Genomic DNA, 12267 nt, shown 5'->3' with positions numbered 1-12267 from the left:
CACACCAGGGTACTCTTAAAGATGGCGCACCCCATGTGCAAACAAGCGCCGGCTGTATACCTAGTGTGGTCCTCAGAGTGGTGAGTCCTTTTACCGATGCCTGTATACCTATATACCTCGATATTTTGCAGTGTAACTGGTTACCCTGTACTGGTCCTTGTATCCCATAAGCCTGCTTTGACTCTTGATATTCCATCTTACAAAGGTTTATTATGCACTCCTAGGAGTTCGTTCCCCCTTTATCTCTACTATGCACTGTTTCATGTTGCCTCAGCCCTATTTGAGTGGTGTGACACTTGGGACTAACCGGTGGCAGCCCCTCTGCCGCAGGTGCGCCCTGACTGCCCCACCATCCAAATCCAACCTTTATATGTAGCTATATGGCTCGCTGCCATAACAGGAAGTACTAATAATTCTATGCAACAATAGATGTCTCCACGTATGTGCTGTTGTGCTCTGGGGTAATCGTCTTTTTCCGATTGGCCACAGTACACACCACGTACGTAACCAGCAATCTTGTTTCTAGCACTCTCACACTCAGTGCTATTGTGTAAAATGGAGAGCCCAGGAATATGTATGGCATATGTGATGTTAACTATGCCCAGTGGGCCCGCCTCCTTCACATGTGATATTTTTAGCTGTATAATCATGTATCTGTACATCTATTTATACTATCATGTATTGTTTGATTTCTATGATTACCATATGAATTTTTTTGTACATCTATTTATACTATCATGTATTCTTAGATTTTTACGATCACTGTATGAACTTCTCTTTCTGTACATTATGTCTTGTCAGCCTGATGAAGGGCGATTATTACGCCTGAAAGGTTGCAACTGACAAAAACCACCTATTCCGGCTGAAATAACATGAAATAAAATCATTTAATTATCACTAAACAAAGGAGTGCTGTCTAAATATTTGTGACACTTACAAGTTCTGGAGGTGGAGCCTTAGAACGCTACCCGGACGTGCACCCACCCCCGCCATTCTATGAACAGAGTGCTGTGGCCAATTTTGTTGTAAAAGATTTAAACTTCTGGGTGGCACATATAACGCTATTGGATCTGTCTAATAGGCTCAAATGTGGTGACAGACTCCATTTAAGGCCATCCGTCCACCAGCTGAAGCTTAACAGAAGATGGGTGTTGAAACAGGGCAGCGACCCAAAGCATAGAAGTAAATCAACAGCAGAATGGCTTAAACAGAAGAAAGTACGCCTTCTGGAGTGGCCCAGTCAGAGTCCTGACCTCAACCCGATTGAGATGCTGTAGAATGACCTCAAGAAAGCGATTCACACCAGACATCCCAAGAATATTGCTGAACTGAAACAGTTCTGTAAAGAGGAATGGTCAATAATTACTCCTGACCGTTGTGCACATCTGATCTGCAACTACAGGAAACGTTTGGTTAAAGTTATTGCTGCCTAAGGAGGTTCAACCAGTTATTAAATCCAAGGGTTCACATACTTTTTCCACCTGCACTGTGAATGTTTACATGGTATGTTCAATAAAAACATGGTAACATTTAATTCTTTGTGTGTTATTAGTTTAAGCAGACTGTGATTGTCTATTGTTGTGACTTAGATGAAGATCAGATCACATTTTATGACCAATTTGTGCAGAAATGCATATCATTCCAAAGGGTTCACGTACTTTTTCTTGCAACTGTACACACCATCGAAGCGCACAATGTGAACAGGGTCACAATACAAAAATAAAATAAAAGGTTCCTTTGTCTAAAGTATATATACAGTATATATATATATATATATATATATATAAAGAAAAGAAACATGAACTAAAACATATAATGGTACTCTAATACTCTCACAGCATCTGATAAGCTGAATATCAAAAATAGACATTTCCTACATTAATAAAAATGCATACGTTCCTTCCAGAAATTCAGTTCTGAGGGATGACTCGTATTTAACCTGAAAATCCAATAGGCTTCTCTCAAGAGGATGGATTTCCTATGGTCACCTCCTCTTGGGGGAAGTGTCACTTTCTCTATCGCAAATGCTTGCATTGATTTAACACCACAGTCATGTACCTGTATAAAGTGTCTAGCTGCATTTGAAATATTAGTAGAGGAGAGGTTTGTGATGTAGTTCATGTGCTCCAAAATCCTAGTCTTAAACTTTCTTGATGAGCTACCAACATACATTAAATCACAAGTTATGCACTGAATAATGTATACGATACCAGCAGTATTACAGTTTATATATGATTTGATGGGAAAAGAAATGGCGTGATCCGCATTATGAAATGTTTTTGTGCACTGTACATAATTGCAGGTTTTACATGGATGGCCTTCACATTTAGTAAAGCCTTTGTATTTGATCCATGTATCACTCGCATCTCTGTACTGTCGTGTGTAAAGTGAGGGAGAGAGAATGTTGGCTAGGGTGGCTGGTCTCCTGGATACTATTCTGCACCAGTTTTTAAGTATATCATGTAAAGTTTCGTCTTCATATAACATAGCTAAGTGTTTTTTAATGGTTTGTTGTATTAGGTTAAATTGCCAACTGTGTGTCAACACTAAAGTTGGCAGTTTAGAACCATCTGAATTTTGTGTAGATTCTATAATAATATTCCTATGCTTCACACCATTTTTGAATAGTAGATCCTCTCTGGATTTTTTTTATCGCAATATCTATTTTTCTTTGCCCTACTGGACACTGGATGTGCTGACCCCCAATTTTTCTTGAAACCTGACTTTCTCTCAAAAACGCAGCATATGTGCTGCAGTTCCTGCATGCTCGTATAAACTTGCCCCCAGGGATGGCCTTGACCGTATGAAAAGGATGATGGCTAGTAGCACGCAGAATAGTATTCCCTGTTATTTTTTTAGTTGTAGGTTTCTGTTAAGATCTGTTGTTCAGGAAAACCTGTAAGTTTAGGATCCAGGAAACTGATGTTATCTGAGTCCTGGATACAAGTAAATTGCAAATTATATGGATTGTTGTCAAGGTAGTGCCGCAGATCAGGTATGTCAGACACATCGCCTCTCCAAATAAGAAGCAAGTCATCAATGTATCTGCCATACCATTGAATGTGCTGCGAGAAAGGGTTACCTTCACAAAAAATATAACGCTCCTTCCAATATGACACCACAAAGTTAGACAAGGAGGGTGAGAATTTCGCCCCCATTGACACAGCCTTGATTTGTACAAAAAAATGAGAATCAAATGAAAAATAGTTGTGTGTCATCATAAAAAAAGTTACTTCCAGTATATAATCAATGAAATCGGGCATATAATTGCTGTATTTGTGTAAACGAAACTCAAGGGCTAACATAGCCACCCTGTGTGGAATAGATGGATACAATGATAAGACATCAATAGTTAACCAGGTGTATTCCCTCTTTCACACCGTATTGTACATAGATCTAAAAACATCCAACGTATCCTTGATATAACCTGCTACTCCTTTAACTAGGGGCTTCAACAGAGAATCCAGCCAATTCCCCAGTCTCTCCATGAGAGAACCAATGCCAGAAACTATGGGGCGTAAAGGTGGAGGATACAAGCCCTTGTGACACACAACTATTTTTCATTTGATTCTCAGTTTTTTGTACAAATTAAGGGTGTGTCAATGGGGGTGAAATTCTCACCCTCCTTGGCTAACCTTGTGATGTCATATTGGAAGGAGTGTTATATTTTTACTGAAGGTAACCCTTTTCTCACAGCACATCCAGGACAAAACATCAGTTTCCTGGATCCTAAACTTACAGGTTTTCCTGAACAACAGATCTTAATAGAAACCTACTGCAAAAAAACAACAGGGAATACTATTCTGCATGCTAATAGCCATCATCCTTTTCATACGGTCAAGGCCATCCCTGTGGGCGAGTTTTTATGAATACACAGAAACTGCAGCACATATGCTGTGTTTTTGAGAGAAAGTCAGGTTGTCCAAGGACGACTTTCCAGTAGGGGTTACACACAGTGGATGCTGTCGAGTGCCTTAGATATTGCAATAAAAAAATCCAGAGAGGATCTCTACTATTCAAAAATAGTGTGAAGCATAGGAATGCTATTATAGAATCTACACAAAATTCTAAACTGCCGACTTTAGTGTTGACACACAGTCGGCAATTTAACCTAATGCAACAAACCATTAAAAAACACTTACCTATGTTGTATGAAGATGAAACTTTACATGATATACTCAAAAACGGGTGTAGAATAATCCAGGAGACCAGCCCACACGACAGTACAGAGGTGCGGATGACACATGGATCAAACACAAAGGCTTCACTAAATGTAGAGGCCATCCATGTAAAACCTGCAATTATGTACAGTGCACGAAAACATTTCATAATGCAGATCACTCCATTTCCCATCAAATCATATATTAACTGTAATAATGCTGGTATCATATACATTATTCAGTGCATTACTTGCGATTTAATTTATGTTGGTAGCTCATCAAGAAAGTTTAAGACTAGGATTTTGGAGCATTTGAACTACATCACAAACCTCTCCTCTACTAATATTTCAAATGCAGCTAGACACTTTATACAGGTACATGACCGCGATGTTAAATCAATGCAAGCATTTGGGATAGAGAAAGTGACACTTCCCCCAAGAGGAGGTGACTAGTGTTGAGCGAGCATTCTTGGCCGAACTGCTGTTCCGGCAGATCCGAGTGCTCGGCATAATAATTAGGGTGCTCGAATACAATTTAATACAATAGAGGTCAATGGGAGAACCCCATGCACCCCCTGCTCGGAAGAGAAGAGGGTGTCTGGTTCATAAAAAAAAAGGTTAGACATTGATGGAAACCCCATCAAAATGGTTTGGAAACAGCATTAAGAGGATAGCTGGATGCATCTTAGACTCATATTATGTACGACATACAATAGACAGCCACACAAAGGCTATATGCCAAAAGCCAGGTATGAGCAAGCCAGCAATCTATCCAGGAGACAGATAACAGCCAGCATACCTTACAATGGCAGCCTTGTGCACTATGAGATATTCCAAACCAGCTCTCATCTGACTGAGAACCAGTAAACCTCAAAATTACTTTGCATCTGTTGGATATCTTGGGTGGACCTGCACACCTAGATCAATATTATTAGGGCGACAAAACGTTTTCAGATTTTTCTAACATAATATTCAATAACCTTTCTATACAGCCAGAGCACGCGAGCACTTCGGTGCTCGCTCAACACTAGAGGTGACCATAGGAAATCCATTCTCTTGAGATGCATTTTTATTAATGTAGGAAATGTCTATTTTTTATATTAAGCTTATCAGATGCCATGGGAGTATTAGAGTACCATTATCAATTATATTATATTATGTTTCTTTTGTTTATGTATATACTTTAGACAAAGGAACCTTTACTTTAAACAAAGGAACCTTTTATTTTATTTTGGTATTGTGACCCTATTCACATTGTGCATTTTGATGGTGTATATAGTGCTTTTCTTTGCATTCTTGGGTGTGGGTTTTCAGTACACATGTGAGCTAAATTGACAGGTTAATGGTTGTCTAGGTTGAGGATTGGTGTATGTTGATTCTACCCTTCTTTCCTGGTGGTAGGTGGGGGAGGGGACTTGGATTTTAAATTTCCTTGCCTAGATACTAATTTTTTGCTACGACTAAGAACAGTATGTTCGAAACGCGTCAATGATTGCCATGAGGTGGATGAATCTCTCCTTACTTGTTATGCTGATGCAGTAAATAAAGACAAAGCACAACACATCTTTAAAGTGAGTGCTGGAACTTTTTTCTTCTTATTGATTATATGCCCGTTTATTTAAATTATACTCCTGGTGAGCAGAAGAATCAAGCAAAACATGCATGTTGAGATTTAGCAATAGGGCCATTTAGGGCTATCTACTCTAGGGTTAGGTTCTGGACCTCTCAGGGCAAAATAGAAACAGACACCATCCCATGGTTTGTGACTTTATCTTTCTACATTATTTTAAGGAACCCATACTGGATCCAGCAAATACCAGTGCAACACCTGACAGTACCTAGAATGTGGTAGGACTACCTGATTCTTCATGGTTTATCTTCTGGTTAGGTGTGTGGGCACCGCCGTGTACCTGTATTTTGTTATTACTCCCTGATTATCTTGAAGGGAACCACTTTATTTTTGCATTTTGTTGTTGTTTACTATTTCTTCATTTATTTTAATTGTCCAATGAAACGTTAAGTTTGAAGACTACCATTAAACAATTTGGCAATCACTAACAAGTATAATGCTAATTAATGCGCCTAAAATATGGACTAGGCTGGGTCAGTTTGTACATATGCTGCGCTCCTGTAATGTAAATTCATTGTATAGGCCTGGATATGTATCCGTCACAGCTGAGAATGGGACAAACTATGATACCTGCACTGTATTGCATCTTTAAAAGCACAGAATTCATTAGGTGGTTAAAGAAATATTGCAGTAATATTGCCTATTACAACTGTTTATGCTTCTTACAATGCACTGTCTATGTGAGATCTGGGTAAGCAAGCATCAGAAATAGGGATGAGCGAATCTACTTCCGATGAAACATCCGAAGTCGATCCGCATAAAACTTAATTCCAATAATGTATGGAGCAGGAGCTCCATACAGTATTGGAATGTATTGGCTCCGATGAGCCAAAGTTATTGCTGAATTCGGGAGATGGTTTTTTACACTACAAAATAATTTAGGAAGTTATTACGTGAAGTCTTGCGAGACTTTGCGAAGCAATAACTTCGGCTCATCTGAGCCAAGACATTCTAATACAGTATTGGAATAAAGTTCTATGCAAATCGACTTCAGATGTTTCATCCGAAGTCTATTCGCTCATCCCTAATCAGAAATGCGAAATACCTTTGCAGATTATTACATTACTACCACATGTAAAGTACGTACGTATGTTGTAAACAATTTGCAGCAAAAAAGAAATTCTTCAAGAAAATCTATGGCAAAATCTGCATGACTTACAGTACATACAAATTTTGTTGCAGATTTTACAATAAATTTACAGTTTGCATTGAGTAGAATTCACGGCAGAAATCCACAGCAGATTAAACATCCTGATTTTTTTCAGCACTTGGATGTGAGAGGAGATTTGCTAACATCTTACATTGTTTGCTGAAACTGTGATATGCTGCATATTTACCACACACAAACAAACCCACTACCGCAAATCTGCTGGTCATCTGTCCTGTATGGACATACCCATAAAGTGAACATTTCCTATTATGAAATTTAACAATACCTTTTCATTTGAAGGGTCCTATAAAAATAAGATGTTCTGCTGCTATGACCCTCAGCAGTCAACTGTAATCTGCAAAGGAACGAAACAGCAATTGTTCAATTTTCCTGCAGGGGAAATAAAGCATTACATGGTGTGAGGTGAAATCAGTAGATTGTCCTTTCAAAACACAGACGTGCTGGTTCTTCCTTGTACTGTAACAGCTTTAATTTAGGTCTAATTGATGGAGGCCTGGAATGAGAGGCATCACTCTGTTATCTCACAATTCCCTAATAAGGTACTTAAAATGTTTTTTTTTTTTTTTTTTTAAACAGGTAACCACTTTAAGGAATTGCTGCATTTGTTTTGTCTGAGTTTTGAGCTAACATATATTTCTTATTACATCACCTAGAGGCCTTTCCCTCTCCTCTAGAGGCCTTTCATTACCCTTCTTCAGGGATGCTATAGTATCATTGCTGGTTTGTCATTGTAGGAGGCCATTCAGTGTCCGTTTCAGTGTGTTAAAAGGGTTACTATCTAATCCTTTTTTTTGGCATACAGGATGCACTGTACAACACCTTTTCATCACTGTACCATGTAAAGCACTGCAATGTACTGTCTTCTCTCTTTCTAGAACTGACACCTTCATTGGTGAATTATCCTGGTAACTAATGAAGCTCCAGTGTGAACGCTGCACTTTTCTTAAACCCTTTTTACATTAGCAGACAGAAATTTCATCCTGTATCTGTTGATATTTCGCTTAATTGTAACCTGTACTACTCCCTGCAGTCATTTGTACATGTGTACTGTCATTGATCAAAGCTTTTATCTAGAAAATACCCTAGTGATATATGCACTTGATATGCTGACTTCAAAACCACAGTGATGTTTGTCTATTAATTTCTATAGTGTCTTTACCATCTTGAAGGCTTAACCCCTTAAGATATTGCCTTTTTCATTTAGTGTACTCAAATATTTTTTGTACGGGACACATTATTGTCATATTATTTAAAATTGTGTTGGTCTTTTGAAAAATGGTCAGAAACAGGTTTTTCTTGATTTGTTTTAAGGTAGTTGCTTCAAACAGGTACATTCTAGGCACAGATTGTTTTTTAGTAAGCTGGCTTATTAGTAAGGGTGTATGCTTCTGATGATATATTTTTCCACAACATTCTATGGCTTTATATATTTTCTACATTGTAGATTCATACTGAAGATGTGAAAAGCCTACTTTTGCTTTGTGCTATGCACACTCTTGGCATTTTGTTAGTCATCCTCATGAGTTAGTCACCTGGAATGGCTTTCAATTAGCAGTTTTTCCTTGTCAAGATTTAAACCTCATTCACACATCAGTGTTTTGGTCAGTGATTTCCATCAGTTATTGTGAGCCAAATCCAGGATTGGAGCCTCCACAGACATAAGGTATAATATAAATATCTGCATCTGTTCTGTTTAGAGCACCTTCACCAGTTCAAAACGTAACCTTTAATGGTATTCGTTAAAAATACCCCAATTTGTGCCTTAAAATCTCTATCCACTTAGGTGTCATGGCCTTTGCTGTGCGCGCCGTGACACTTTTGCCACACTTGCAGTTGCCGTCGAGAACGTGTTGTTGTTATGGCATGTCGTAGCAGTGTCACAGCTTTTGCTGTGTGCATCGTGGCATGGCTGCCACACATGCTGTTGCCTGTGGTTGCGTGTTGGCTGGTGTGTGCACTTCCCCATTAAGTTGTAGCCTCCCTCTGTCTGGTGCTGTAAAGGTTAACTCCCTGAGGTGTGCTCACTTGGCTTTTATCTCCTGTGGCTTCCTGGCTGGTGTCAGTTGTACTTCAGCTGTTGCTGGTGCTGGAGTTCTGCTCCAGTCCAGGGTGTTCTATCTACCCAGTCCTTGAGGGCCACCTTGTAGGACATTGAATGTCATCTGCAATGGCATTCCTTAGTCTCCCTTGTATGTTTGGTGTGGGTTTATGTTCAGGGTTTGTTGTACGTCTTGTTTGTTGTTACATGTCTGGGATGTTGTTGGTGTTTGTCCCTGCATGTGTGCAAGACGTTTCCCTGTGTGTGTTTTACCTCCGGAAGGGGGCTGGTTTCCTGGAGGGGTGAACCATAAGTCTGTATGCAGTGCTGCCTGGGGCCATGCACCTTGCTGTATGGGGCCCAGGCAGTATCAGGAGTGCTGGGGACCTGTGTGTGGTGTTGTTTGTATGGTGTCCTTTTTGGTGTGTGGGCACCTGTACTTATGCATGGGTTCCAGTCATGGTTGCTGCGGCAGATAAGTGTGTTTCTGGTGTTCTTACCTGCCGACTCTGTTGATGCATATGGTCTTTTTCTTTCCCTGCTGCTAGGCCATTTGAGACTCCTGTTCATCCGTGTCTGGGAAGAACAGGTTGTGGCGAAACCAACCTCGCCACTGGGTTTTGGAGAGGGCTGTTTAAAAGCCTCTTGCCTCAGGATTATGGCCCATACTAACTTTAAAGAAGAAAACAGACCGGCCGCACAGCTTAAATCTGTCTGTAGAATTGTATTTTATGTTATTATGCGTTTGGTTAAATTGTATGTTATGTGAGGGCACCCAGATAGCTAATAGTATTGTATTCGTGTATTCTGAGTGCCATTCACCTAATGATATGCACTCAGACTTGAGCTATCTGGGGATATGTTAAATGTCTGTGTTTGCTGTGGGGGTGTGACATTGTGTGTTTGGGTGGTGATTCCTGTCCCGTTGTCTCCACATGTGTATTGGTGATCTCCTTTTTGTCCTGAGAGATAATTGGATTGTGTTCGGTCGTCTCCAGGACAGAGGGGAGGAAACCATGATGCATTGTGGGGATATGTTGTATCTGTCCTGTATCTGCAACAAACTGTAATAAAAACCAGGCTGGGTGTGCCAGCACTTGAGATCACTGCTTGACCCTCAACACGGAGCCTTGTCTCGTTATTGGGGGGATTCCATGTATGCTGTTGGAGACTGATTGCCAGGAGTGTAAGCCGACTGAATGCTTTTCCTGTTCGCCTGCTGACAGCTACTTGCGAGGTTCCAGTTTGGAGTGCTATTTTGTATCCAGTTCGGGAGGTTGGTGTTCTGCAGTAGCTGTGCCTGTCTCTCGGAAAGGGGCATATCGCCTAAACGGATTTTAACCCCTTGACTGCTGAAACGGTGCCGTTACATTGGTGGCAAGCAGCGGGATCGTTCCTACAGCCAGAAGGACAGCTACAGGAGACACCATTTCTGTGGATTCTACAATTTAAGGGCAACGCATGTCCCAGTACAGCAACCCTAAAAGCACCAGGATGGAACCAGCAGTGTTATACGAGGAGGAGGACCTGGATGGCCGGGATGCATTAAGGAAAGGCATCTGGTACCAGGCCCTGGATAATGTACAATACCAGCGAGGTGAGAGTCTCCCCAGTGAAGAGCAGCGGTTGCAGAAGCAAGTGGCCCTGCGGATGCCCTTCCTGGGAGAGCAGCCCCTGGAGGAATGGGTGAAGGAACTAGAGCACCGGGTATGGCAGGAGCTATGGCTGGAGGATGCCTACCAGGCGCTTTGGTGGTATATGGCACAGTTTATACCCTGGACAGCTGAGCATGACAAGCCAGAGGGAGAGGAGTTTGATGGTCCTGGCTTGTTATGGGAGTCCTTTGCAGAGCCTGACTTCGGGAGCCCTGCACAGTCCAGACTTCAGGACATTTTCTATGAGAGGGAGGCTAGGCATGAGTGGGATGACCCCCATGAAGTAGAGAAAGACCTGGCTCACCTAGCAACCCTGGAGTGGGAACTGGAGCAGGACTACCGAGATCTCTTCCACTCCATTGGGACGGCTCAGCAGGACGGTAAGGTGACAGACCCAGATCCAGACCCATTCAGCTGGGCAGATATTGTTGATGTTTACTGGGAAGAACCCCAGGTGGCCGGTGGAGATGGGACCGAGGTCTCTCCACCGGTCCTGCAGGGAATTGGGAGCCTAGTCTCCATTCCCCAGCGGCAGTGTGAAGTGCAGGGAGGGGAGAGCAGCGGCCTCCCTCCCCAGCGGCAGGCTGAGTTACAGGGGGCAGAGGTAGTCGTTCCTGCCCCCCAGCAGCAGCATGATTTTTTGGGAATTGGGAGCCGTGTCTCCATTCCCCAGCGGCAGTGTGAAATGCAGGGAGAGGAGAGCAACGGCCTCCCTCCCCAGCGGCAGGCTGAGTTACAGGGGGCAGAGGTAGTTGTTCCTGCCCCCCAGCAGCAGCATGATTTTTTGGAAATTGGGAGCCGAGTCTCCATTCCCCAGCGGCAGATGGAGTTACAGGGGGCAGAGACAGTCGGTCCTGTCCCCCAGCGGCAGAGTGTCCTACAGGGAATAGAGAGCCCAGTCTCCTTTCCCCAGCAGCAGGACACTGTATTGGGAGCGGAGGCGGTCGGTCGCCCTCCCCAGCGGCTGGAAGTATGTATGGGAGAGGAGCTCGTTACCCCCTCTCCCCAGCGGCAGCTTAACGCACCAGGGGGAGACAGTAAGCCCCACAACTGTGCAGATGGGACCGTGGTCTCTGCACTTACAGCACAGGGGGTAGGGACAGTTGTTCCTGTCCCCCAGCAACAGGGCAGTTTAGCCAAAGGGGAGACAGTCGGTTTCCCCCTCCAACAACCAGACTCCAACCAGGCTTCTTCCGTGGTAACGCTGGCACCAGGGCAGAGTCCCGCTGATCCCTGCCCACAAAGCAACCTCCACTCCAAGCCAGGGAGCAACTCAGAGACCTGGAGTACCAGCTACCAATATAACCTTGGTGGATTCACTGGACAGAGACAGCCTACTAAATTCTACAGGTCCAGTATTGGGTTGTGGGTGGGCTGCCAGACTAACTCAGGTACCGACCGGCGTGAGGTCAGGTATCTGGTTAGTCTTCCCTGGGGGGGGGAGATGTGTGGCGAAACCAACCTCGCCACTGGGTTTTGGAGAGGGCTGTTTAAAAGCCTCTTGCCTCAGGATTATGGCCCATACTAACTTTAAAGAAGAAAACAGACCGGCCGCACAGCTTAAATCTGTCTGTAGAATTGTATTTTATGTTATTATGCGTTTGGTTAAATTGT

The sequence above is a fragment of the Bufo gargarizans genome, chromosome 4 (assembly GCF_014858855.1).
Source record: "Bufo gargarizans isolate SCDJY-AF-19 chromosome 4, ASM1485885v1, whole genome shotgun sequence".
Classification (NCBI taxonomy): domain Eukaryota; kingdom Metazoa; phylum Chordata; class Amphibia; order Anura; family Bufonidae; genus Bufo; species Bufo gargarizans.
Note: the sequence above shows the minus strand (reverse complement) of the source record.